Below are 26537 nucleotides of genomic sequence, written 5' to 3'. Positions count from 1 at the left end.
AGTCATGTCAACGAGTGTTACATGAGGTTCCTGGAGACTCAAAGAAATGAGTTCAGTGTGACCATTTCAGGCAGACAGGATACTGGTGGTGAAGTCTCGTGGGGGTGAATCTTCCCGAGCCTCTCACTAGGGCTACCCGGGACACCTACATCTAAGGCTGGCTGTGGGCCCGGGAAAGCTTCCCCCATCCTCTCTCTGCTCCAGGAAGTCTCTGACGCCAAACCTAGTTGGTGGGGTTTTAGGCTGGAAGGGTAGGAGAGGAGGTCTCCCAGTAAATACCTGGCCTGAGTCACCTAGCTTGGCATTCGGGGTTTGGAACGTCATTCCATTCCTTCGTTCCTAAAGCTGACCTTCTAGAGAGTTTGGAGCTGGCAAGTTTCAGATTCATTTGCGTCAACATGTTGTTTGGTTAATGCAGCTGAGCATCTAAGCCCATTTTCTTAGAAACAGGAAATCCCAGTGTGCCAAGAGTAAACAGATCCCAGCCCCCAAAGGTTCGAGTTCATTTAGGAACTCCCTGACCACAAGGGTCTGTGGGGCTCTGTGCTTGAGCCAGGCTCGCTCTCCTGCCCATAACTGATCTTGCACAAAGAGATGGTCTCTCTTCAGCTCAGCGGCTGGAAGAGCTGTGAGGGGAGCCATGCTCAAGGGCTGCTGGGGATTGGTTAAGGACGGGATCCCAATGTCAAACATAGCACAGAAGAGTATCAGGGGTCTCTTAGAACTCAGCAGGTGTTTCCCCTGGGACCCCCACCACAGAATCTTTGACTCTAGGTGCTTCCTTTTTATCCTCTGTATCTTTCAGGACAGCAGGGATCTTGTGTGTTGTGGTTTTTTTTTTCAATGATTTTATTTATTTATTTGAGAGAGAGAGAGAGAGCACAGCAGGGGTGGCCACAGACGGGGAGGGAGAAGCAGGCTCCCCACCGAGAAGAGAGCCTACTGCAGGGCTCCATCCCAGGACCCTGGGATCATGACCTGAGCCCAAGGCAGACGCTTAACTGATGGAGCCACCCAGGCGCCCTGGGGTCTCGTCTGTTTTATTCTCCATCCTACTGCTACCTCCAGTACAGTCCCCGGAACAGGAGGCACTAAGTACTTATCAGTGGGATGAATGAATGATTAAGTGGCACCATGTGAGTCAAGGCATTAATGAAGAGCTTGACTGCCCCAGCTTTGCAAGGCATCCTGCAGGGGTGAGCCAACTTAGGGCTGGTCCTGAGGGGCACACAGAGGATTCTCATTCACACACTTGTCAGCACCGACTGGGAAGGACTGATTCTACCAAAGTGGCCAGGAGGTTCCAGGTTCTCGAGGTTAGTCCAGCAAGCTTGGGTTAGTGGGGGCCTGAGGAGAAGAAAATTGTTGGCTGGTGGCGGGGGAAGGGCAGGGGGTGGCCAGAGGGCCTCCCCCTGCCGAGGCCTGCTCCCTCGGCAGACAAAGAGTCCTCAGAAAGCTACCTTCCCAACCTCTGCCACACACGGAGAAGGCGAAAAGGGCCTGGGCTCTTGCTGACAACGAGCCTGCTGACCTGCTGCTGCGAGGGGCCGGGGAGTGGCAGGCAGCTGTACCAGACGCTGGGCTTGCTGAGCAGTAACTGGGGAGTCTGACAACGGAAGAAAAGAGGCAACTCTTCTATTATTAGTAGTTGCTTTCCACGTATGTGTAAGTCAAACAGCATATGCAAAAAGAGGCCTCGTGGCAGCAGGAAATTCAGAGTTGTGGGTGTCTTTGCGCTATCAGATCAGGTCCTGGGTTTGCCTGTAATCCGGTCTCTCGGGCTTCCATGGGGCGAGGCCAGGGAGGTGAGCTAAGGCTGGCCCCGCCTCCTGGGCCTCCGGTTTTATGACTCAAGGGGGACTCTGACTTTTTTAACATCTCCTTTTCAGCATCTCATGTGGCTTTCTTTCTAAAGGCTATAAAGAATATTTTATTGAAATAGAAAAGAAGTCTAGCCCTGTTACAAAAACATGCCATCCCAGGCTCGGAAACTGGGGAGGACCAAAGTGACATATACTTAAAGTCCAGCACTTAACACTCTTTTAGTGATTTACTGTACATCCATTAGAAATGGGGATGTAGAAGAGTTTAATGATACAGGAAATATCCATAATTTAGTAATAAGAGAGAATAAAAGGAGGCTGCAAAACAATAAGATTCTGGCTACATAAAAATAAAGCATATGTGGGGGGCGCCTGGGGGGCTCAGTCGGTTAAGCCTCTGCCTTCGGCTCGGGTCATGATCACAAGGTCCTGGGATTGAGCCCCGCATCGGGCTCCCTATTCACTGGGGAGTCTGCTTCTCCCTCTGCCCCTCCCCCTGCTCATGCTCTCTCTTTCTCTCTCTCTCAAATAAATAAATAAATAAATAAATAAATAAATAAATAAAATCTTAAAAAAATAAGGTATCTAAGTCTATATATTTACATTAAAGGGACTGGAAGGAAACACATCAACACATTAACAGGTTGCTTTCTGGGTTGTGGGACGATGGGTACTTTTGCATTTTTCTTCTGTGATTTTTCGTTGTTTTCCCAATTTTATACAAAGCTGAGGTATGACTTTGGAAATCATTATTTCAAAAAAATACTTTAAAAAGGCACAACGTATTTAACAAGCAAAAGAAAATTTTCAGCCGCAACACGGAAAAGAAAAGAAGTAGGTAGCCGCACGTGCGGTCGGTACGCTAAGGGAGCCAGCTCTCCTGGCGTTGGGAGGATGTCGATGGACCTTCCCTCCCGTCCCTGACTCTCTGTCTTTCCTCCTTTCTCATCCCTACACAGGTCTGCTCCTTCGAACTGATCACTGTGCACTGTTCCCACAACACCTTGCTTTGCTGTGACACCTGTCTGCCTGGCATCACTTCTGGTTTGTTTGAGGAAAGCAAGAGAAGCTCTGGAAGCAAATGAGGCTGTGATGAACATAGCTCAGCTTCCAAAGCCCAGGGTGAGTCTCGCTGGCCCCTGGAGAGCACCTGAGCTCTGTCCAGTTCCATAAAGCTCATGCTTTCTGCACCCAGAGCCCTCGCTGCTCGCCGCCTTGGCGTAAAGCACCATTTGCCAGTTAATTAGGAAGATGTCAGCGACTCCCAAGTGCGCACCTAGTAGAAACTGGTTGCCCTAGTCTCGGGGAGAACTTATTCAAGTTGTAAGTAAATAATAGACACACCCACACATGTGCTTTGTATAGATGTACACAGAGATACATATATACACACATACATACGGACATGCACATATCAGACACATACAAAGGAGAGAAGAGGGGACAGATGGAGCAAACACCCCATTTTGTCCTCCTGGCGTTATGAAATGGTCCATTTTCTTCATCTAACTGATGAGGAAACCTAGAGTCACAGGGCCAGAAGTGGCAGAGCTAGAATTCGAACCCAGTCCTGCCTGTCTGCAAAGCTCTCAGCCAGAGCGCCTCTCTCCCTCTAGCGTTGCTGTCCCGGCAGCCTGCTGTGGTCGCGGTGTGTCCTAAAGCTCCTTAATTACTGGGTTCGACCTGGTCTCCAGAATAACCATGACAGAATTTGTGGAAATGTTCGCAACAGCTCTTTACTTCCAGGTTCTGAGATCAGAAACGGAAGTTTCAAAATACCGAAAGTTCGTTTATGTTGAACATACGGCTTCGGCTAAAAGCAGGAAGTCCAAGAAAGCCTGATCTCATGAGATTTTTCAGCCCAATTTGGATCCACATCTGCACTTCTGGATTTTCCACTGAGTCCAACCGACCTCAGCTGCTCGGCAGCTCCTCCCCTTTCACGGACCCTCCTCGTCCCGCGTGGGGTACAGATAAGTAGTAAGATCTGTTGCTGTGAACTAAGATGTATCCAGTTCTAGGCCAGTTGCAAGGCGGTGACGGGGGTTAGTCAGCTAGAAATTTGAAAACTTTGCAAGGTTCCTTTTGTGAAGTTAAAAAAAAAATAAACCAAAACAAACAAAAGCTCTAAACAATAAGTCATCCGAATAATGGTCTCTGTTCTCGTCTCCAGGTGCAGGAAACAAGTGGAAAGGAATCTTGCCACCTCCTCCTTCCCATAGACCTGGCCTCCCCATTGGTTAGACTCCAGCCAGGCTGGAAGAGGAAGGGAAGGTGGTGGTGCTCAGCAGTGGCTTTGCCTGGCCAATTTTGGGGGAGCCCCAGAAGGCTGGGGAGGATCATCTCTGTATCCCAAATCCCATGGGGAGTACATTCCCTCATATTGCAGATGAGAAATCTGAGACCAGGAGGAGTGAAGGGATTTGCTCAGGGTATACGTCGAGTTGAGGGCAGGAGCTGGGATTAGAACTCCCATCTACTCCAGCAGGCTCCTCTTTTTCCAGTTACAATAGCTGGCCTGCCTGCGTTTCAGCTTTCACATGACTTACTAGATGTCATAGAGTTTTTAAATGACAAGTTTAGAGTCAATGTTTTCTGGGGATGCCATTATCTATGAGGCTTCCTTGTTCAGAGGCTCCCAGGAACAGTCCCCTCCCCTTGCCGCCGGGATACATCAGAGGGCTCTTGGAAAACAAGAATCCTCAATGCATTGTGGGAGCCTCCTCCATTCACAGACTGGAGTGCATTCTCTTGAAGCATGACTTTAACCCAGCCTGGACTGAAACAGTCCAGGAGAGGTGACTTTCAGGGCCACGTCCTCTTCAGCCTGAGGGGCCCAGGCACACAGGGGTGACTGTCTTGCCTTGTAAACCCGTAGAAACTGGGTACAAAAGAGATGGGGCATGACACATCGAGCAGCTGTGTGGTCTTGAGTAAATTACTTAACATCTCTGGACCTCAATTTCCACTCTACAAGATGGGTAATTGCAATATATACCGCATGGGTTGGTGTGGGAACTGGAGGGAGCACACCCATGGATGTGGGCTCTTCCCGCCCTCCCCTGCAGTTCAACACTGCCCTTGGGATCAACCCTGGGGGCCTAAATGTCTTGGAAGCGGCCCCTCTGAGCCCCCGGAGATACTGCCAGAACTTGGAAGAGGCCTTCACATTCGCAGTATTCTTTCTTCTGGAGGAATTTCTGTACTTAGCAATCATTGAATAAATGCCACCTGACAGCAAAACCTTAATGAGTCTGCTTTTCTCTTAGACGGTGCCTTCTGGGAATTTCCTCCCTCCTTGCACAGTCCCTGCCCTGTTTCCTCAGCCACATCACAGGTGCACGTACTTCGCCGGGTACTCTGGTTTGGGGTGCACTTGGAGCAGGGGTGAAGAGGGTAATCTCCCCCATCGCTCGAAGTGGCAGCAGGAGGAAACAGGGCCTTTCATGTGGCAGGCTCGGGCATTCTCCCCGGAGCGGTACGTTCCCCGGAAGCCAAGCCGGTGGGCAGAGGCCCAGGCCGCCGCGCTGCTTCCTCCCCACCTTGGAAAATTACACAGAGGGCCGCTGTGCCCACTGGCTGCCAGGCAGATGCCCTGCTGCTTTCTGAAACTATCCTACCTCCTTAGAATGAAAAACAACAATGTGCCATGCCCACAGTGACGAGCTTGCCCTTTCCTCTTCCTCCTCCCTGCCCTGGAAAAAGTACAGGATCTGTAAACAAGTCATTAGATTCGAGATCCTGCCCAATTTAGACTCTTTGTCTCAGTTTTCTCCAGAGTAAACTCGTGGTCACACCCACCCAAACCAAGCAAAGCCCAGAAGGAATGCAGAGCCCTGTGGCCAGGCTAACCACAGCTGACCCCACGATGCCCAGGGCTCGGCGCACTCCCTGCGCTGGGAGGGGCCCGCAGGAAGCCCAGAGAGCTCAGGTTCCAGCGGGAGAAGAGCAGTGCCCTTGGACGGGCAAACAGCTAAGATCTCCGTCTCTGGGTTCAATTCCCCAAAGCCGTTTTAATTCTGCAAATGCCTCCCCAAACTATCAAAAATCCCAAATCCACCTCCTTTGAAGTCTGGCAAGAAAACCCCCAAGATCAGCTTCTCTTTTATTCCTGTAACTTCCCGTACAGGCAGGCTTCTAGAAAACAGAGGTTGGAGAAAATGAAAGTCAATGCCAAATACTAACCAGACAGAAGACTAACTGCTTTTCCCCACAGCCCCCCACCCCCAGCTCTGGCATTATGGGCTGGGGAGCTGGGCCCCTCTCCGGCTGCTGAAGATCTGTTTATTTTGCACTCCATAAAGGGAAACCAGGCCCTTTTCTGACATTTTGGCTTGGAGGGGGTGGGGAGAAAAGGAGGTCCAGAATTTAAACTCAAAACCAGATCAACTTCTCTAAATCTCCTGGTGCTTTTTCTGTGATTCTTCAATGGGCCACATCGTAGGAATCGGGCTTTTAACTCTCCAAGCCCATGATGTCTCCATCTCCAACCCCCTGCGAAAGCCCTAAACAGCAATGACCCCTTCTTGACTTCCAGCCACGCCAGTGTGCCCCAGATGAAATTAGGGACAGACGTGCTCACAAGCCGCTTGGCAGCTCCCGGTTCCACCACCAGCCTTACTCTGCCTCTCCTGCCCGCCAGCAGGGAAATCTATGCCTTTCTGCCTGAAACCATGTTCTCCTGAGCAGGCCGGTGGCTTCCTTTAAACAATGAAACAGGGAATTTCCTTTGTCCTGGAAATGTTCCGCTTGTCATCCGCATTATCCTTATCAGCAGACCACAACGCAGCCAGGAGAGGCCCCCGTGTGCCCAGGACCTGTGGGGTATCATTGCAAAATGTTTTCTTCGCTTTTTCCTCTGCCTTGAATTCAAAGCATGACCTCTACGAGTGGAATTCAATCAGGTCAGCTCCCAGATTCCCCAGTGGGGAAATAAAAGTAGCACAGGCAAAGTCTATTGTTTCGATCTCAAGAAGGTAGAAGTGTTGTTTTCTCTCTTTTGCATCCAAGTAAATGAGGTGGGATGGGGGACAGGGGAGCTAATGAGAGGACCCTGGAACGCTGTTTAAGATCTCGGTAATAAAATAGCGCCTGGATCCTGCATCCTCTCTGCATTGACGGAAGGTTCTCCCCGAACGTGCTTGGCATCTGCACGTCGGTCCTTTGCGGTGGCGCTGGCTAGGGGAATGCGATTCATTTTCTATTTGGACAAATTGGAAGCTGGATTTTTTTTTCCTCCCCCTTTAAACAACAGGAGAGCAATACAGTTAGGAAAAGGGGTGGAGGCATGTGGAAACACCAGAAGGCCAGAGGAATTGCAAAAATAAACTTCTGCTAATGTTAACACTCTTGTATTCCAGGGCGGGCATAATTAATTGTATATGTTGAGTCACTTAGCAACCTCGAGCTCTTATTCTGAAAAGCTCAAACTATTTCACATATGTAGTGAGCAAAGTCTTTGGGATCAGACAGACCCTACCAGCTGCATAACTTAGGTCAAGTCACTGGAGTTTCCTATGCCTCAGTTCCTTCTCGTTGGTAAAGCGTGTCTAATAATAGATGTATTCCATGGGCTGCGGTGGGAAAGAAGTGCTAAAATGCATTTAAACGCTCAGGACAGCGCCTGGCCCATCAGTAACTACTCAATGAGGATAGTTACTGTCATTCTTACTATGGACATTACAGATACCGCCTGCCAAAGGTTGTTTTGAAGTAACGATGAGGTAAAGGGCCCAGTAATTCCAGGACGGTCTTGAAAGCCATTCCCAGTTCTTAATCACAGAGCTTTCTCTGACGTTCTAGCAAACGCCACATATAGATAGCAGGCCTCCTCAGTAGGCGTTTTGTTGGTTTTTTTTTTAATCTTGCAAAAGGCTTTCATGGCCTTCTTTATTACAACATCACTTTGAGGTGAAATTATCACTGGCAGAATCTCCCCGTTCTGTAGTTGAGGAAATTGAAGCATGGGGAGACCCAGGCCCTTGCTGAAGGACAGACAGTGCCTCCTATCAAAGCCAGCGAGCATGGTTTCCAGAGCTCTGTCTGTCAAAGTGCTGCCTGGCTTTTCAGGTGAGGAGTTATACGAGCTGACACCAAGCTGATTCCCCCAACCGGAATTCTCAAAGGTGGAAGTCAACCTTCCAGAATCTTCTTGCCCTTGACCTTTCTGGACGCATTGTACGTAGACGTGTATCAGCCAATACCTAGGTATTCTCTGCACTCAGTAAAACACTGGTCTGGTAATGCCTCCAGAGGTCATTGTCCTCTCACAATATTCTTTATTACACTTTGCTTGCCTTGACTGCAGAGGAGCTCGGCTCAGAAAACGGCTCATGGACGCACAGATCATGCCTGGAGGGACCGTGGGGAGAGAGATGAAGCTGGTGATGCTGAACGTAGCAGTGCCGCGGAGCGGCTGGGTAGGAGAGCAGCCGCTTCGTTCATTCGCTCATTCTGCAGAGACTTACTGAGGGCCTGTTTCATGCTTGCTCCTTCTTATCACTCAGGGTTCAGCCTAAATGTCACTTCCTTAGGGAAGCCTTTGACCTCTGAGACCAGGCGAGGGCCCCGTATTATGCTCTCCTGAAGCACTCTGCACTTCCTTTTTCACTCTTTGCACTTACGACAAGTGGCTCAGTATCCGTCTTCCCTCCTTGGCTGTAACATGGCCCAGCAGGAGCCCTGCCTATCTTTATTTACTACCGTATCCCAGCACCAGGCATAGAGAAGGTGCTCAATACATGCATGACTCTGTGCCGGGTGCTGAGTCTCAGCGAAATACTGGCAGAGTCTGCCCTCAAGGAGCTTGTGCAGACATTAAAAACCCACACTTGGGTGCTTATTCAAACAACGTAACAGCAGTAACCGAATCACCAGGGTCACAGAATTGCGTTCTATGCACACTACCTCGCCTCATTCCAGATACAACCTGAAAAGAAGTTTTCAAACTGAAGAGATGTTCTTCTAAAAATGCAGGAGCCACAGAAATATTGAGCTAGTGATGGACTCTACGGAATCGGGATGAGGCTATTAAGGATTCTAACTGGCCATTCCCTGGGGTCTGGGGAGTGATCTGTGTTTAATATCCCATCTGTAGGGCAGGTGTGAGTGGGAGCAGACCACAGTGGTCCATCACGCCTAAAACCATTCTGCGCGTTAGGCTGCAGGGAACGCTGCCTTGTTTTCCCTGTGGCATCCATCCTTCTTGGTTTCAAACAGTTCAACTCAGAAATGCATGCCAGAGATTTAGCAATGGACACAGGACTGGCCTTCACAGTGATGCCAACCTTGAAGGCTTTCTAAGTGAACGCCGCCGTCCATCCGCTCATTAGGTCTCCCCTGGAACAAGACTACGGTGTTGATGCCTCATGGTAATTCCAAAGCCACATCAGGTATAGCATAGGATTCCTACTACCCATGCGCGAGGGCCACAGAGGAAAGAGAGAACTTGCTTCGTGTTTTGGAGATAGCGAGCGTTTGGGTCTTGGTAACCCAGAGTACCACGGAACAGTACAAACCTAGGGAAAACTCATTGGAGGGAAATTGGGGTTCAAAGATCGCCACTCCAGCTGGTTATTTGTTCAATGAAGTTGGTTTGTTCGTATTTATACGTAAGGGGAAATCTTCCTACAACAAATTATAGGGATCTGGGAACTAGAAAAGCCAACCAACTGTTAATATAATGGAGTCTTACGTAATAGAAAATCATATATTCACGGAGGCACAAAGCATTAGAACTGAAAATGACCTTCAAAATAATTCAGCAGAGTGCCAGTATTCGAAAAACGAGGAAACCGAAATCACCATGTTGTATAGGATCCTCTTTGACTCAGGTCATTTTTCAATGAAAATGTATATATGAAAAGCCCATACCTTTCTTTGACAAGTCCAATATACATTTAATCACAATTTGTGAATATCCCTGCGATAAATTCCAAATGCCTCCACTTCATCGAAAGGAAAAGAAAGCATTATATTCTTAACGGTCAGCACAGGATCGGTGAAGAAGCCAGGAGACTACGGGATAACCTCACTTGCGGCTCTAGGTCAACAGAAGTAGTACCTGGAAAATGCTGGACATTTACTTTTCGTTTGGTTCAACCTTGGTCATTAAGAGTTAGCGGAAGTGCTAGTCTCCAGGTGAACAACACATCGCTGACTCAATAAAAATAATCCAGGTAAATATATCCTCTGACTAAATTCACATTTTAAGATGCTTTTGATCTGAATTATATAGACTTGTACTGTCCGAGAGGGAGTTACTAGTTGCATGTGGCTATTTAAATTTAGGTTAACAAAAGTCAAATGAAATGAAATTAAACATTTAGTCCCTCGTTGCCCCAGCCACGTTTCAAGTGCTCAGGAGCTCCTTGAATACCAGGCTAGTGGCTGCCATTTTGGACAGTGCAAAACAGGGCATTCTACCTTTATAGGGAATCCTACTGGGCAAGTCCAATAAAAACAGGTCTCTACATCTACCACTCTCCTCTGCCTTTGAGATACGGCTAAGGAAGATGAGACCTGCTGATGACATTTCCCAAATCCCTTAAAAACTGTGCAAGAACCGTATCTATCATGAAGCTTCCCACACATTAGTACTCTTGAGAGAGATGTTTCCACCTTCCACCGCCCAAGGAAATACTGTTCCTTTCTACCCAAATCGAATTTAAAATCAGAAATTTAGAGTTACTTGGAAAAGATTAGACATTAGCTCTTCCCAAATGTGTAAATGTTTAGGCAAGACGTAGGACGTAGTTAAGACAGCAGCATGATGAGTTTGTCCAGAACCGTTATATGAGCCAACCTCACAGAGATAGACACCACCATTAAACAAAATGAGTTGCATGCAAGGTGGTATTTATTTCCATTGTGTGAGCAGTGCTTCAGAATTTGAAATGCATATTCGAGGTGCTCTCTCAACTCTTTACCTTCACTCTATGGTTTTGCTCTAGAAAACACAGACTGCCCCTTGAGCACCACATCAAAATCTTGGTGGCCATTTGTTTTCATGGGCAAAGAACACAGCAAGACTGATCTTAGTTACACCGTGGTCCCTGAAGAACTACAGAGCACTATTGGAGCAACTCAGTGTCCCACCCCATGGACTCTGAAATCCCAGTTGTGTTGGCTAGGAATAAAACTCATATATAATTCAACACATTGAGAAAAAAGATTTAAGGAGAAGCTTTGAATCTCAATCCTAAATGTCTGGATGAACACTTTAAAATGAACTGTCAACTTCATTTTCCTTTCTTTATTTCATTGTGTAGCTCCTTCAGGTTGGGTAGAATATGGACAACCACTCTTCGTCTTCACCTCTGGTCACGTAATCCTATCTGGGTGCATGGTATCACGTGGGAGGCAGACATACAACCTTTCCTAAAATATTGATGGCGCACGATGAGACTAAAGACCAAGTCTGCTTTGTCTAATCCCATGTGGGAAAAGAGCCAGGATTATTCCCGACTTCAGCACTAACAGAGGTGACATCGTCGAGGCAGATGACTTTCGTTCTGCTGGTCCTTCCCCCACACTTCAATCAGGGAAGCCTATTAGCGGCTCCGATGCTTAAGACAGGCCAACACGACCCCAGCAAATTCACAGCCCTTGATGGAGGGAGTTCAGTTCTCCACTTCCTGCCACGTTGGAAAACTCTGCTTTCTGGAAGGGGATGGTAAAGTGGAGCATACAGAGAGACTGAGAAGTTAGCTCCACTCTGAATGAACCGAATTCAGGCCTGGTCCTTACCGCCTTCACTCACGACCACAAAGACACAGAGACAAGAGAGGAGGCGGCACAGGTGAATCAGTCAGGAGAGCCAGTGGGGGGTCTGGGTAGCGGGGTGAGCATTTCAAAACTGTTCCCAAGGGAATGTTATAAAAGATAATGTGTTTCATATTTCAGGAGGGCTCTTGACTCTTTAAAAGCAGAGGCAAACTTAAAAAGAAAAACCTGAGTATAGGTTGGACAGGAGAATTTTGTTTCTCTGGTATTTTCAGTGTGACACACTCTCTTTATCAGCAGCACAAGCCTGGAATTCCTGAGACTGCACTCATATCCTGAATTCAGTTTTTACGTAAAACCTCCATTGATTGGGATGGGAGTTTTGCGAGTATAACAATGGCCGGATACGAGGGAGGGAAAAGAGGAATATGTGATGTTTGGTCCGTACTGATGCATTCAGAGGGGAGAGTGTCTTTATAGGCAACGAGATATGAATAAGTAGGTAATTGGTAAAATTTACCAGATCCAAGTAAGTCTTGGGAATCATTAAAAGTAGAAAAAAGCAACCCCATGGATTCCATGGTAGCAACATTTATCATCTGTTACGTTCAAACACTGACTTGGATGCGAATAATAGGAAAGGTAACAGTAACAGCATTTACACAGAGCTTTGCAATTACAAAGTGCCTTTACTTCTGTACTTCTTTTGATTCTTACAATTAGCCAGTATGGCAGCTGGAAAACTTAATAGTACTTATTATTATTATCATTAGTATTCCTATTTTACAGATAGGAAAGGAGAAATTTAGAGAACTTAATAACTGGCCCAAGATCGCAACTAGTAAGTGGGTTTGAATCTAGATTTTCACACTTCGAGTGGCACATGGCTTTCAGGGAAACGTTCTACCACTGTCATAATGGTTTACAAAACCCTCCAGCATCTCGCTGCCAGCCTTCACAAGATTTTTGTGTCTCCCTTCTTAGGCAAGAAGCACCACACAGCACACAAAGCACTCCCACATTACATTGTGTGAGCACAAAGTTGTATTTTGTAACTCAGGCTGACTGAATACTATTAACCAGCCCCTGACAATAAAGAGAGAAGGATGATCCCCTAGTAAAAAGTTCAAATAAGGCCCCAGAAATGAAAATGTTGCATGATTTACAATTGACAAGAACAACCATATAATGAGCCACCCAACAGTCAAGCTGTAGCAATTAATTAATGCCTTTCTTGAAGAAATTCAAAGCAACTCATCGCTCCAGAATTTTTACCAAATCCATGGGAGGAGAGGGTTACTGCTAGCAGTTTTAATCCTTTTGGGTGGATGGAGAAGCTGAGGTTAAGAAAGGGAGAGTAACTTGCCCAAAGTCATCCAGCCAGCCTAAGGCAAATCAGGAGCAGAACTGAAATTACCCAATGCTGGTACCCACTTTGGTGCTTCAGAGAGACAGATGCACAGACAGGCTAGGGGACCCCTCGCCCGGGGAGCACAGATCTGCTCGGTCAGACACTTCTGCATTTAGTGCAGAGGCGGACCCACGTAAGCTCATCATCAAAGCTTATTAATGTCTATGAGGAAGGGGTAGAGAACAAGGCTTGCTGTTGCAAGAACACTAACCCCCTCCAATCAGAAGGGAGTTGAAAGCAGCATTAGCATCTGAAAAATGCCACTCCACCTGTTGCATCTCCCATGAGACTGACCACTCAACGGACAGCTTGTCGATGCTGACTGGCTGCATTAGGAAGAACTCCTGTGTTTCATGTAACGCTCTCCTGACCCTTCTAGAAGACTTGAGCTTAGGGCCAACCCTCCCTCCCAGTGATGCATCCACCTGCAGCGATACCCCTTGTTTTTCCACAGGAGTTCACCTTCACGAAGCCATCAGTCTCTCTCTTTCCCCTTGGAAATGTGCATGTTTTTGGCACACTAGTTAAACATTCTCCCCTGTTTCCAATTATTTTTAACAATTAAGCATGCAAATGTCTGAGCAAAATTTATTAAACTTCTGTGGGCTTTAAGGAGGGGGGGGGAAAGATGAACCAACATGAATCTGAATCATCAAAGAGCTCTTACAAAACCAGCATTTTGAGCCTTTAATTGGAAGTGAATCAGAAACAGGCGTGTGAAATTTCCCATGAAATGCACTCAGGGTTTAAAAATCAAGGAGAAAAAAAAAAGGTGCTCTGGGCAGAGAAGAGTCTGGGTCATATCCACTCTAAAGTGATGGGAAGAATTGGTTAATTCTGATAAGCTCCAAACCCAGCCCCACTGCCTGATCCTGGCTTGTCGACAAGACTTTCTGGGGCAAACTCTAAGAAGGCAGTGACGATGACCATGGTATTCTTTACCCACTATAGACCCAGTAAGGATATGGAGATCCACCAATCTCTGAAAGCAAGGGCTCACAGGCTCTAATGTCCAGAGCAGCAAAGTCACACCTGGATGCCTTCACGGAGGCACCCTGGAAAATTCTCCGCATGCCAGTTTTCCTGAAATGACATTTCCAGAAAAGTAGTCTGCTCTTTCTCCCTTCCCTTTCTAGAAAAAGTGCAAAAAAACACAGGTGCCCCTTAAGTTCTTGACCTCTGGGAAGGCCTTTGTTGCACCAAAGACCCTATTAGAACAAGGTTGCTTGTGCCCTTTGGCCCAAAATGCTCTTATGGAAGAGAATTCCAAGGTTAGTATAAGGTTCTCTACAGACAGGATTATCACGGCTGGGGGAGCTGCATGAGATAACTCATGGATCTATGTTCTAGGATTCCTCACTGGTCACGGACCTGGTACAGAGCTCGTGGCAGAATACAGTGCCAGGAAAAGAGAGCCCTCCTGCTCACACAAGGAAGGGCAGTTACTTCCTCCCCTTTGGCATTGCCAAAGCAGATGATGTGAGCCTTAGCACCCCAATCATGCCCAAACCCACCCTCACACACTCCCCTCGTGCCATACAGTTTCTGAGTTACTTTCCTTTTTGAAATACCCTTCTGATCTCTTTTCATCTAGAGATGATTACATTGAGGACTAGGTTGGGAGAAATCAGTGTGAATTAACAATGGTGAATTAACCCTCTCCTCTTAGAAATATCTCGCTTGCCTGGGGAGGTACATTTCAGTTTCAATTTGATTTCCATGTCAAATCAGTGATCTTTGCAAAAAAAAAAAAGGAGCAAGAAAAGGTGACTAGTAACATTTGGGTGGCTGCATGATTGCTTAGCTGCCTGGCTGGTTTCTCTGGAAAGTGCCATCTTCAATTCCCCAGGAGTATTATACAGCTGTAAGGAAATAAGACAGGTGAACAAAGAAAGCATGAATTCGTGAAGTCTTGATAACTTTGCTCCTGGAAACACCCGATTGCCAGTGTGTTGTTTGGGCGCAGGAATACCCGAGTTCTGCCCGGACTATCTTTTGCCTGGTTCTCGTCTTACAACACATCCCATCCTGAAGCCTCAGTGATCTCTTCTGTGCATTGGCCTCTTACCTTCTAGAGTACTGGGGTGTACTATCAGTTGACAACTTGGGATACTTGCCCTAGGCGATGTGACAGGGATGCGGATAGCTCCCTTAGTCCTGTTCCCTATTTCTCCAGATTATGCGCAAAGGTTTTTCAGAAATAATGTGCACAGCGGGTGGTGAGGCCGAGTGGTAAGGAGTGAGATGGCATCCTCCAGGCAAGAGAGGAAAGCACTGCCTTCATCCCAATTTCTGGAATTTCTTCTTCAACTGACGTCAATGACCCTTTGGATAGACTTCAAAGCTTCTTTTCTTATAGGCAGGTTTCTAGAGTTAGAACTTCAAACATAGCTAGAATGAAATCTTCAAAGAAGAGGGTTTCTTTGCTGGCCCGTGGGGTTGAGTTAGGTTAACAAAAGAGCAAACCCTCAATACAGAGGGTTCCATGTAACTCTTGAAGCTGTGCCTATGTGTATGGGGTGGGGGGTGCTTGTGTGGTGTTAGCTAGGAGAATGGGCGCAATTTCCCCCTTTGAATGAAATCAAACTACCACTAGGATGAGTTCAAGTGGCTCATTGACCCCTGATAATTGCACGTGGGGTCCATCGTGCTACCGTACAACAACACATTGTGGAAAACTGCAAAGGCGGGTCCTCGGCCCTATGCACTGAGAATGAACGTTTTTAAATAATAGCTTCTTCGGTGCTAAATTATGTTTGGTCCCAAGTATCCTTGGAGCTCTGGTTTTCTTTGTTCTGCCAAAGGAAAAAGGAAATAAATCAGGAAGCTGGGCCAGTCCACAGGAAGGCTCTCTCGGGCTGATAAAGGAACCGATGGGAGGTAGCTGTGGGTGCAGTTATGTCAATCAGCCTTGAAATAACAAGAAATACTCTTCAGGAGAAACTGGAGCTCAAGTTAGCCTTTCTCGATGGTTTCCTTTTACCCTTGCAAAACATTCCCTTCTTTGTGTTTTGTATAAGCCCCCAATCTGGGTTTGTGTTTTTTTTAAGTGTGTATAGTGTGTGTGTGTGTGTGTGTGTGTGTGTGTGTGTGTGTGAAAGAGCATGAGAAGGAAAGCAAGAGTTAGAACAAGAGAGAAAGGGGGAGGGTAAAGGAGGAAGCATTGTCAAGGCAAAGAAGATGCTATTCTCTATTGAGCTACAAAACTCTGTCTTTTTATTATCTCGTTAGCTCATGAAAGTAAAACAGAACCTGTTGGTTTCATGCTCTCTTGCCTGCTCTCCATTACACCTGCTAGAAAAGTCGACCATGGACTCTTACCTGGGGGCAAATACAAGCCTTAGGCCTTCTTAAGTAAAGGGTGGTAGAGAATTGAGATAAACCATGAATCTGACCCGTGCAGGCTAAGGGTGGAGTCACTTAGACTAAAGGACACAACAAACAACATAACCTACATGGTAGGTGGGTTCGACTTGCAGCCTAAATTTCATCGATGTGTGTATCAATCTGGCGACAGATCACTGTGGCGAAGCTCCATGAGCTTTGTAGGCAAACAGGGTTAGGTTCAAATCATTGCTTTTCCACTTTCTACCTTAATGACCTTGGGTAAGTGACTCCACCTCTCCAAAACGGAAGTGCTACGTGCATCATAGGGTTGGTACAAGGATCAAAGTGGGTATGTCTATAAAGGTTAACACAGATATTGGCACATTTTAAGAGCTAGAGAAATAGCTTTTTTTCCTTCTGATGACTCTGATTGCTCCTGCTTCCTCCTCATGCTATCCCTCCTCAGACGGAAGGTGAGTGAGTCTCTTGCTCTTAAGCAAGAAGTCGGGAAAGGCAGGCCTTAGCTAGGGCCATTGGGGTTCATGTAAAATAGTGGGTGATACAGTTTCAAACTGAATTGGGGCCTTTCAGGGTTGACTCTGTTTTTGCCCATAGCCTAGCACCACTTCCTGTTTTAAGAAGAAGAAAAAAAGCCTTCCAGAAAACTCATTAAGAGGCTCAAAATTCTTCTTGGACATCAAATAAGTCCTCAAAATATCGTTTTTTTAAGAGTTAAGTGTAAATGAATCAAAACCAGACGAATTCAATTTCCCTTCAATTAAACAGGATTTTTTAAAAGTCCAGGGGAAAGGCGCTTGGGGCCAAATGTGTTTTGGGTTTTAAATGAGACCAAATTTTGGAAAAGAGTGTAAGACCCCATAGCAGAATCAGGCCCTATTCTTAGTTTGCATTAATGCAAAGGGATTAGCACAGCTCCAGTGTCACTTGGTAATAAAAACAACGAGCTCACAGAAAGTCACAAAGCACCTCCTAAGAGCCCCAGGCTTCAGCTGGCCTCAAAGATCACTCTAGAATTTAGCCCCAAGATTGTGGGGAAGAGCCACATGGTCCAGATAGAACTTCTGTGAAAGGCTCAGTCAGCCGTGCCCCCAAATAAGAAATGTTTCTAAAGACTGCCAGCGACCAGAGTTTTATGAGCATGGAAGCTGAAAGGAAAATTTGAAATTATACCCTCACTGTATGCACCAGAAAACATTAAGCATGAGGGATTTTACTTGAATTTTGAAGGACTGAAGTCACTTGCCTAAGACCTCATTGTTCATTTACAGCAGAGCTGGGGCTGGAATTCAGGTCTTTGGATCCTAGGCTGGACAGTTTTTCTCTGTATTTACTACAAGGTGAGACCCTAAAGTCTCTGAGATCAGCACATTTGGGTTAGAATGCTGGTGCCCAGCCCGTTTTTTACAAACCTATTTCTAAAGTCCCTATTTTTTATGTCTGTTTTTTTTAATTTATAAAATTAATATACACTAGTGATTTAAAAAATCAACGGCTACCTAAGTTTATAGTGTGAAAAATAAAAGTCTATTTCTCTCTGTCCAGAGGTAACCACTGTTAATAGCCTCTTGTATATTTTTCTAGAAATTGTCAATGCATAACCATCCATATGTGTGTATTTTCAATTTTTTTTTTTTTTAACAAAAATGAGACCACAGATTTTGTAACTTGCTTTTTTCCATGTGACAATATACCCCGGGGAACTTTCTAAATCAGTGTGTATAGACAATTGATTCTATCCCACAGAACAGTCCCCTGTTGATGGGTGTTTAGATTCTTTCCAGTTACGATGGTACAATAAACATCATATGCATATATCTTTCATATCTGACTGAACATGTCTGTAAGCGAAATTTTTAGAAATTGGACTTGTTATCGAATTTCTATAAATATTTAACATCTCAATCGATGTTTCCAATCCATGTTTCCAATTGACGTGTCCTCCAGAATGATTGTACCAAGCTAGACTCCCACCCGGCATCAGGCATTACTGTTTTAATCGTTGCGATACTGCGCTCATAGGTGATAAATGTGGGAATTTCATGATTTTCATTTCAATATCATTAGGCACATGCTTGAAATTCTTTTCCTATGTCTATTGGCCATTTATATTTCTTTTTCTGGCATTGTCTATCATAACATTTTTACCTACCACTCTGCTAACCAGTCTACATTTTTCTTATTAACTTGTAAGAAATCTAGTATCCTAGGACATTTGCTTTTTGTGTTATGCCTGAGAAACGGTCTTCCTCAGTTTCTCATTTCTCTTTGCACTTCATTTATGGTGTTTTTCTCTGTGTTCAAATATATGTAGAGGACTTACAGCTGAGAAAGCGAGAAGAAGTCCTTTCCTTGGCCGAAGCCCTGGTTTTCTAAAAATGTCCATACAACAGACTAGTATCGCCAAGAGTGAGAGGGCAATGGAAATTATAAGCTGGATGTTATCCTTGGGAAAATGTGCTTACATTTCTTTAGAGTAAAAAGCCACAAATGAAGATTCCGCCCAATGAGTATTGCTGCTTTTGGAATCTCCAATAGTCAGAGCTTAAAATCCAAAAGGAGGGAAAACTCTATTCTCTAGAAGTTTGGAAGAAATACTATAGACATCTTGTTCTTGTTCCTTTAGGTGGAATTCTGTTGAGAACTGTGCCAGGCCATACCGTTCAATTTGGGGTTGAATGAATAAATGAATGAGTATGAATTAAGTAATGAATGCCTAAAGGCAAAATGACTCTTCGGGTATAAGAATTTAGATTTAACTATATGCATTTACCCAGATGGTAACAGCATTAACTTAAAGACAACTCATAAGCTGAGTAATTTTACAATAATAACTGTTGTCACATTTCTGCTACATGAACAATTGTACAAAATTGTTCATTCTCAGACTCCTTCACACCTAAAATCAATGAATACCCCTATATCCAGACCCAACAAATCTGCTACTGGAATGTTAGATTCCAGGAGACATGTGAAACCCACACGTGTCTAGAAACTCAGGGTTAGAGCTCCCATGGCACCTGTAATGCTGGCCTCCTGTATGTGTGCACTGCGATGTGACATAGGTCTTTCATTACCTTGGACACATACTACTGTCTGCTCTTGTGAAAACATTTCAGTTTTCAAGTCTACATTCTCTAGGAGGTCACTTGAAATATTTATATACTCTGGGATTTTGGTCATGAACTAAATGGCAAGTACCTTGTTTCCCAAAGATGGGAACTGTCTTAAATATGTCGGCATTTTTATAGACATAAGCGACTTGGAAGCTGCCGTTAAGTGGGACAGATCTGCATCTGGAAATGCATTGGAACACTTAATCTCTGATCCTGTTTGGAATGATGGCGCTAGCTGAGTTTCTGGTTTGCTTGAGTGAAATTTCAGCGTGAGGTGAAATTTCAGCATGAGGTGATGGGTACAACCAAACTATAAAAGCTTGCCAGGCCTGTGTGACTTTCTATCGAAATTTGATTTGAGTCTCAGGGAAACAACCTTTCCTTTTGTCTCTTCTCAATTATTATTTGCTGACTCATTCTCAAAAGGAACTAAAGCTGTACCCCAGGATAGACTGTCCAGTTGAAAAGATGGCTTGCGGTGTAATCTCTAGAACACTGAGACAGAGGACACATTTAAATGAATGGAAGGAAAATCACATTTTTTTGAGCTTTGGTGAAATAGAGTTTCTCCTCCTTCCCCTAACTCCATATTTAATAAACAGATATCTCTAAAGACAGCTGAGAGCATGGTCTGGTTGTCTGAGCCTATCACTGGCTGTCTAATCTTGTCGACTATTCACTTCTTGTGGCCTCTGACAAGTGATGGAACCACTCCCTTCTCCATTTCCTAAGGAGTTGGATGCTGACAGGAAGGGTTCCATTCCTAAGAGATCTGTACAGCTGTGTTGGTCATCCATCTCTTCAAAATTTTGTGATTCCCCCTTTCTATACCAAAATTCTTTGTTACGGTATTGAAGGTCCTCCAGAATCCAATCCCATCCAATCTTTCCACTCTTACCTTTTCCTTCATATGCATCCCCCCACCCACCACCTCACCAAAGTATTCCTATTTCTGAGAAAGCCCCTAAACGATATCTTCTTGTGCAAGTCCTGCCCATCCTTCATAGCCTAGGTCCAGGTCCACCTGTGCCAAGAGGCTGTGTGTATAGAAAAAGCAAGTGTTCCGGGGGCGCCTGGGTAGCGCAGTCGTTAAAGCCTCTGCCTTTGGCTCAGGGCGTGATCCCGGCGTACCGGGATCGAGTCCCACATCGGGCTCCTCCGCCTGCTTCTTCCTCTCCCACTCCCCCTGCTGTGTTCCCTCTCTCTCTGGCTGTCTCTCTGTCACATAAATAAATAAAATCTTTTAAAAAAAAAAGAAAAAAAAAGAAAAAGCAAGTGTTCTGGAATCAGAAACCCTGGGCTCGAAACCCAACTCTGTCATCGATCGGCTGTCACCTTAGATAACTTACCTAACCTCCCTGAACTTTAACGTCTCCCATCCCGAATTATCTCCCACAGGGCTGTTATGAAGATTAATTGCAAAGACTTATGCAAAAGTGCTTTGTAAATGGAAGGGACCATATAAATAACTATTGGTGTTAGGTCTTTCTGTGTCTCTCCAGTTGAAATTGCTCTTTCCTTCCTTGAGGCTAGCGTAACACTTATTGCATTCCACTGTGCACACACCCAGCTTATCCTCCTGCTCTGTCTCCAGAACTGCAGCCCTTTGGCCACTGGCATTATATCTTGACGGCACTTGGTTACCCTGCATTACAGTCATGCAAAAGACCTTACTGATTTGCATGGTTGCTGACTTGTGTTAATATAGTTGGCATCAGCTTATGATGCCAATGAGGCTAAGGTTATAGATCCCCAGAAAGCCGGACAGCTTCACACAGTAAAGGGTTATCCCCTAGACTGTCTAATCCCGCCAAACTTCCATGACATCGGCGCTAAGGGTGACTGTATGGGGATAGAAAAACCCCACCCATTGCCTCTGGGAAACATCTCAAAGGACATAGGCTACTGCTGTTGGGTCTATGACGTCAGTAGAAGAATCAGAGTGACATCACTTAGTAATACCATCCCATTGATGAACTGATACATCAGTGGGATGAGCACTTTAGATATAGATCATTACAGCAACAGAAAGTCTTCTGCAAGGAAAACACACCTGCACAGATCTGAGGTTACTAGAAAAGCTGTTATTCCGGTTGATGATTTTGCGAGATTGTGTGTGTGTGTGTGCGTGTACATAGTGACCAATGTCCTTTAGCCTTCTCAATTTGTCACAAAACAACAAGCCAAAGATAGAAAGACTGTTTTAACTACAGGCCAAAAAAAGAAAGCCATGTTATTCAAAACAAAACAAAACAAAAACATTACTCTAGACCTACATAATGTAGCTAAATGTCTAAAATGAATGAAAATAGTAGATTTTCAATTCTCACCCTAGATAGTTGGTCCCTAATCTGAAAACCTGTCTATCAAGCTTCAGATAGAATAAGACTTCTTTCAGAGAAGACTAGGAAGGCCTGAGTATTGACTAACCATTTGAGGATATTTTTTGAAGTTTGAGGTAGGATAAAGGCCTCAGTCCATTAGAAATCCTGCCTGGTGATTCATCATCATAAAATTTTTCCCTTTTTTTTTTTTTTTTTCTGGAGCAACTCAGTACTAGCATTAGACTAATGTTACATTTCTAGAAAATAGACCTGGTTTAAACCAATCACTTTTTAAAACCAAATGCCAGGTAACTGGTTAACCCCAAACAGAAGCAGACATTGAAACCTGAAATCTTATTTAATGCAGTTGTTATTTAAGACCTACTTACTATACAGTCTGAAAGATGGGTCTATAAGTTATGTTGTAACTTATGTTATATTTTGCTTAAGTAGTCAAATATTCAATTATTAAAGGAATTGAAATAGGAATTCAGCCCACCTGTCCCCAGTCTGTAGAGGGGGCCTATTGGCTATTTAAGCAAAAATCCTGTATTTTTTGTGGTCTCCTGGTAACAGAGACATTGTTTGTCTATAGGAAAAGGATTTATTTTGGAAAACAGCTATGTAAAATCCTACCTGAAAATTTGGAATTTTTTTAAAAGTATGGACATAATTCAGGATGGTAGTAATACATTTTTCAGTAAATAACAGATATGTCTTTAGTTCAAAGTGCCAGATTCCTCATGGTTTTTCTTTTAAAGGCTTCTAGGTCTTTCTCTGTCTGCTTCTCTCTCACACATACATTATTTCCAGGATTCTATAATTCATGGTATTGTAATGAAAGCAAATGAAATGTTCACGAAGTGGTGGAAAGAACACTAGCCTGAGGGTTAGGATCCCTAACTTCTCCTCTCGACTCTGTCAGTAGTTAGCTGTGTGATCTTAAGTAGTTCATTAAATAACTCTGGGCCTCAGTTTCCCCACCCATAGAATGTGCATATGGAGCTCAATAATCTCGAAAGTTCTCCAGTTGCAAACCTACAGACTGGACTTTGAATGGCAGGAGAAGTGGAAGGAAGATTTTTGTGGAATTTATTTGCCAACAAAACAGGATTCACCATTTGGTAATTACCTGAGGAAAACACTTGAATGTGGTCATGGGGACAGAGAAACTGACAAATGCTGTCTTGCCTGGAGTTCTCGTGCACCCAGGCAATAGGAAGGTTAAAAGGGGGTGTATGGAGGGGGGTTGGCAATTCACTCTTCAAAGTCAGGGCAGCATCCTTTTTTGTGGACAGATGTATAGTCTTTGCTCCCAGTGTTCCTCACTCTGCTGGTTTCTACTCAGATACCATCCCGAACGTTCCTGACTGGATAGCACTGTCCTGCCAGCCATAACCTACGCTCCTGCCCACCCCCTTCATCCGCCACACACACTCTCTGCTGACTTACAGAACCCAGCAGGGACCTCAACCTACCTTTCCCATTGTGTTCTCCCATCATTTAGGGGATTGTATAGTGCTGCCATTTCCCAAGGCAAAGGGCAAAACCTGACAGGACCTGCTCCGTTGTGACTTTATTTGAAGCAGCCTCCCTGGCCATCCTGGCTGATACAGCCACATCACCGTCCAGCCCCTAACCTGCCTCATTGCTCTCCAGGAGGTGTATCCGTCCCGGACACAGACTTATTTACTTAGGTGTCTGACACCTCTACAAGCGTATACATTCTAGCAGGGTTTTGATAACCTATTTTATTCTCAACACAGAAAACAGAGCCTTGGAACATCATAGACACGTAATTAACATTGGTTGAATTAATAAAATACATATTATGGGACATCCAGATCTGTGACCTAAGGCTCTGACCAAGGGATCCCCACAAGCTCCTATCCCCAAGGAGAAATTCAACAAATGTGCATTCGACTAAGGTATCAGACTTTATTTAGTCCTCACTGTGATTTCTGGCAGGGGGATACTTTGGGCCCATTTTACAGATGAGAAAACTGACATTCAAGGAGCTGAAGCACCTTGCTGTAGGGCACAGGGCAACTGAGGAGCAGCTGAGAATGAACTCAGGTTTTCTGACTTTGAGTCCTCTGTGCGTTTCCCTGTTTCACTCACCACGTCTGCATCTTCTCTGATAGTCTCCCCATCTTTAATGGTACCGTGTGCATTGAATCAAGCTTTCATAGAAGGAATAATTAGATTCAATGGAAGACTGCCTAGGACTGAGAGATGCAGGTTTTGAAACCAGGTCATCTCTTGAGTAGCAACCAGTATCACGTGATCTTCAACACTGATAATATCACTGTGGGGAGCAGGGGTGGGGTAGGTGTTGTTTAATATCGCAGGTTAACTTGTCTGTTAACTCTTCTTTAAGAGTGGAATGGCTCCTGAAAATTTTGCTATCGCAGGTTAACTTGTCTGTTAACTCTTCTTTAAGAGTGGAATGGCTCCTGAAAATTTTGCTATCCCCAACATGATGCTCAGAGTCTTCCCAGGAGACATTCTTAGAAAGGAGGAGAGAACACGACACAGAAGGACTTATAACAAGGGCAGCAAGATTAAGATTTTGAAATCACATGGAGTTGTGCAAATTATGCACAAAATAAAAAGCTTCTGCAAAGCAATCCAGACTTCCCAGGCATCCTGGACCAAATACCTCCTTAGTGTGGAGACCCATAGGTATTTTGAAAGAGAGACATGCCTTATGTTTGAGGAAGAAACATGCAGGTGCATAAAAATCACATTCCAGAATTACTCAAAGATGATTTGTCAAGGTCACTCAAACTGGGAACACACATTCTACATTTCTGTCTCCAGACCTCAATCTGTATAGAACTGGATTTTGTGGACATGCACGTCCAGGTCCTTATAAGAGCATATAAGCATGATATTTTAGGAACAGAGGATTGGAAAGATATGCTGTAGAGGTAATGTAGTCTCACCGTTTCATTTGTACAAAGATTTTGAAGTTCAAACAGGTTCAGTGGACTGTGCATTCCCATGTGGAGACTAGAAACCCACTGGCCTCACCTTGTCCACTGTCCCCTCCAAACACAGTATTTGAACCCTTGCGGGAATAGGGTCCAGGAACCTCAAGATCCAAAGGTCACACAGGAACAGGAAACTGTGGCTTTCACACAATTTAAGTACCGAAGCATACACTAACAACTGGATCCTTCGCATTTGGGGGACTGAAGTCCCTCCTCAGGATTTGAAAAGCCACTGCTCTGTGGGTGGGTCTGCAGGACCAGGTCACCTGCATGAGAGACAAGGGCACCCCCGAAGAGGGTTTGGAGGGACTCACAGGCTCCCACCACCCACATGGAAAAGAAGACCTTCACTTCCATCCTTAGCATGAAGGACCAGGGGCCTCGTCTAAGCCTGCTCTCACTGCCTGCCATGCCAATCCTTGTGTGTGTCTCTAAAGAGGTTAGCACATCCTGGGTACACAGACCACAGCTTCCTCCATTTGCACAGGGCCTTAGAGGAGATATTGCTTCACTTCTCCTTAGGGTGTCCACATCAAGACCCTGGAGCCATCTTACCACCCTTCCGGATCAGAGGGAGTGCTTCTGGGTAAGGGCTAAGTGTTCCAACGAGGGGGACTTTTCTAGAGTGGAGCATCCTTTCACCAAACCAGGGATACACAGACACTTGCAGGCACACACCAGCATGAAGAGAAACAGGCATAAATGACCCATGGCCACCTCCAGCCGGGCCATAGAAACACTCGTCACCCCCACGCACTTTAAACTGGAGGAACCCGGACTCACACAGGCTCCCCTTAACTCAGTACAATCAGTTATCTCATCTCCAGATTTTGAAGTTCCTTCTGTTGGTGCCTTTTACCTAAGTCAGCATGTTTCAAACATTCAGAAAAAAAAAAACAACCTTAGAAAATAAAAACCACTACTCCACCCAAATGATAAAAATCTCTTAAATTCTCCAAGCACAACATCGTCGTCTCCTCTTAACTCAGCCCTCAGCAAGAGTTGATTCCTTTGGGTTCTGGGGAATGGCGGGCTCTGCCAGTCCCCACCTCACCAGCCTAATAGTTTTTCCAGACTGACTCCTGCTTGGTGTTGCGGGACAGCTTGGAAGCCAACTCCGGGTCCCATTCATTCCTCTCGGTCCTCTAAGGTCAGTCACTTTAGGGGGTGTCCCTCCTCTAGGCTCCCGGCCCCACTTCCCGCTTCCAGAAGAAGTAGGCAATCAACACTCCTGAAGTCTGACACGAAACCCAGACCCTCATCCATCCTTCTGGGCTGCATTTTGCAACTTAGAGCCAGGCGTGAGGTGTGGGGTAAGGGGGGGGGGGGATGGACTTGGCAGGGCGGTCGCCGGGGCCGTCGGCTCCGAGCCCGCCACCGCAGGAAAAGCGGCTCTGCAGGGCGCGGGACCCTCTTTGGGAAGACCTTGCCCTGGAGCCAGCGCTAGCCGGGGCGCGGAGAGCCGGGGCCGGGGCGCGGGGGAGCGGCGCCGACCGAGGCTGCAGAGAGATCCCCCGCCCGCGGAGCGCAGAGGCCGGCCCGTCAGTCCCGGGGAGCCGGCAGCTCTCGAGCGCCGAGAGCTCAGCAGCACAAGTACCAAGAGGAAGGGAAACCAGCCCGCGCTGACATGTAAACAGGGACTTCCATCTGGAGGAGCCCGCTTGGACAGCCCCTCAAGCGCACTCACTTGTACCCCGATCCGCCTGCAACCCATCCACTTGCCCTCCCCAGGGCCCTCCCGGCGGGGGACCCGAGCTGGTGGCGGCTGCAGCTCCCGCCCCCGTCGCCTTCGGCCTCCG

The 26537-nt window shown here is 45.8% G+C and overlaps 1 protein-coding gene and 1 long non-coding RNA gene across 7 annotated transcripts in view; one reads left to right on the top strand and one right to left on the bottom strand.

The window, feature by feature from the left end:
- The window catches only part of FLI1 (Fli-1 proto-oncogene, ETS transcription factor), a 122259-nt gene that overhangs the window by 86213 nt on the left and 9509 nt on the right, over positions 1-26537 (bottom strand). For 2 of the 6 annotated variants that reach the window (XM_057316585.1, XM_057316586.1), the window contains exon 1: positions 1-21948. This exon is cut by the window's left edge and continues 14648 nt beyond it. The exons of the other annotated variants lie outside the window; for them this stretch is intronic. The gene's annotated coding sequence lies outside the window, so the exon portion shown is untranslated. Of the gene's footprint in view, positions 21949-26537 lie in introns of those variants that run through there. 6 annotated transcript variants of the gene reach the window in all.
- Positions 21948-26537, top strand: part of LOC113259872 (uncharacterized) — a 40482-nt gene continuing 35892 nt past the window's right edge. Inside the window, exon 1 of the long non-coding RNA XR_008960841.1 lies at positions 21948-26537. This is a non-coding gene — a long non-coding RNA (uncharacterized LOC113259872).

Source organism: Ursus arctos, unplaced genomic scaffold, assembly GCF_023065955.2.
Source record: "Ursus arctos isolate Adak ecotype North America unplaced genomic scaffold, UrsArc2.0 scaffold_22, whole genome shotgun sequence".
Classification (NCBI taxonomy): domain Eukaryota; kingdom Metazoa; phylum Chordata; class Mammalia; order Carnivora; family Ursidae; genus Ursus; species Ursus arctos.
This window is presented reverse-complemented; position numbering and strand designations above follow the sequence as displayed.